Here is a 2,009-nt window from a genome sequence, read left to right as displayed (position 1 = left end):
CTACCGCGGGGAGGAGAGGGCTTTCAGAAAGGGAGATTTGTCCAGTAGCAAGCAAACGGCAACGTTTTTTATCACGTTACAGGCTGTTGGGAAAGGCCAGCGGGTGCTGAAATGTCAGCCCAGGGGCTGTCTTGATCTGACCTGTGAGAAGATGGAGCCGCAAAGCCCAGTTAGGAAAACCTTGAAGCCTTGGGGCCTTTTGTAGCGAGCGGTACTGGGTGGGAAGCACGGGTCTGGATTCGAGGAAGGATTTCCTCTGGTCTCCTGCTTTGTGGGGGTTTGTGGTGTGCGATGTGAGCGAGCAGCGTTCTTGGAGATGGCAGAATGGGAACGATCCCGGGAAGTGGTCATCCCTGCCTTGGCAGTCGGAGCAGAGGAATAATCTTCAGCCCAGGCTAGCAGAGCTTTGGGCCTGGCGCGTTAGCCAGTTGGATTCTCCATCCTTTCAGAGTGTTCGTGCGGGAGGATGTGGCTCAAACAGGGGTAGCTCTTTCTAAGCTTGATTGCCTGAAAGGCTACGGCTTCTCTTGGCTGCACTTTGGGGTGTTGGCTGCTGGTAGTTTCTCATAAACATCCAAACACCAATGCCAGCACCAAACCTTGCTCGTCACCCACCAGCCAGTCTCGGTTAATTTGAAGCCATAATATTTTCTATACGGAAGGTTTTTTTGTTTGTCTGTAGACAGCTGTTGTTTTAGCCTGGTCGAGATCTCCACGTGTCCGTACCTTCCCTGTTGTCCCTATCGCCCAGCCCGACTGAGAAGTTGCCCGGGGCTTGCGGCCCTCGCTCTGCCGGCAGTGCGTCGTCTCTGTGTCAGCCGGCGCCCGCGGGCTGCGGCGCACGGCTATGCGGTGCTACGGAGGTCGGCACTGCCCGCTCGCAAGGAGAGGGCAGCGCGATGCTATTTCTGCCTAGCAGCCGGAGGAGGACCTGTCCTTCCGTGACAGATGAGTAAGCGGCGAAGCCTTTTGAGTCAGCAGCCCTGGATACTAAAGGGAAATCCTGACGCTGGGTCAGAGCTGGGGACTTCGGAGCAGCGGTTGGCACTCTTCCGCAACATCCCACTGCCCCGGAGCCAGCCCTGCCCCTCCCGCCGCGATGGCTGAACAACGGGGAGAAGCGCTGCCCAACACGTTCCTCCTGCCCCGGGCGCCGCTCCCGAACGCGCCTGTGAGCAGCGATGTGGCAGGAGCTTCTCTGGAAGCTCGGTAACGGCCAGTCCTCATGAGACCTGGGCAGGGTTGGCCGTCAGCCGGTCGCCCGCTGCCGTGAGCTGTGTCTAGTCTCGTGTCTTGTAGTTTATTGCTCGGCTTCTCAGCTTGAGTTCTGTGTACTGACTCCACCTAATCACAGTAAAAGGTTTGCCCATGTTTTAGCCATGACTTTGCCATGTTTTTTCCCAGCTCCAAAAGAGTGAACGCTGGGAAGCAGCATCTTTCAGTACGTCAGATAATCACACACCCGGAATTAGCTTTCACGTTGAGGTAATGGTGACTGACCTGTTCTCTGTCATCCCATGGAGAAACTTCCCCAGTCATTTTGTACCATTATATAAATATATATATAAATATAAATATATAAATACAATATGTGAAGACATTTTATTGGTTTTTATTTGAAACAATTTTTAGGCTTGTTTTTGGGTATCTGTGCTGCCTGTAATGTATTGACCTGTTTTATAGGTGCCTTTTTATTAAAAAGACGAATTTCAAAACCTGACCCTGTGCCTGTCTTCAGGTGGACGGTGGGATTTTCTGCCGGGCCACAAGCAGGTGTGTTCAGCCCAGCCCCTGGAGCTCAGCCAGCGGCACCTGCGGCCGCTCAGAGGGCTCAGCTGGCCCCACTACAAAAACCCTGTCTCAGGTGGGGGCTCCGGTTGAGAGGGGAGAAGCTCTTCTGGGTCGTGGAGTTGTCTGTGCCGAAGGTATGCTGAGACTTGGCTGCAGTTGGAGATTTGCTCCTGTGAAATTTGGGGAGCCCCCTCTCGTGGCGGGGTCACCGCTCAGCG

The sequence above is a fragment of the Egretta garzetta genome, unplaced genomic scaffold (assembly GCF_000687185.1).
Source record: "Egretta garzetta isolate BGI_Z169 unplaced genomic scaffold, ASM68718v1 scaffold391, whole genome shotgun sequence".
Classification (NCBI taxonomy): Eukaryota; Metazoa; Chordata; class Aves; order Pelecaniformes; family Ardeidae; genus Egretta; species Egretta garzetta.
The sequence above is the reverse complement of the archived record's forward strand: the minus strand, read 5'-3'. Positions refer to the sequence as shown.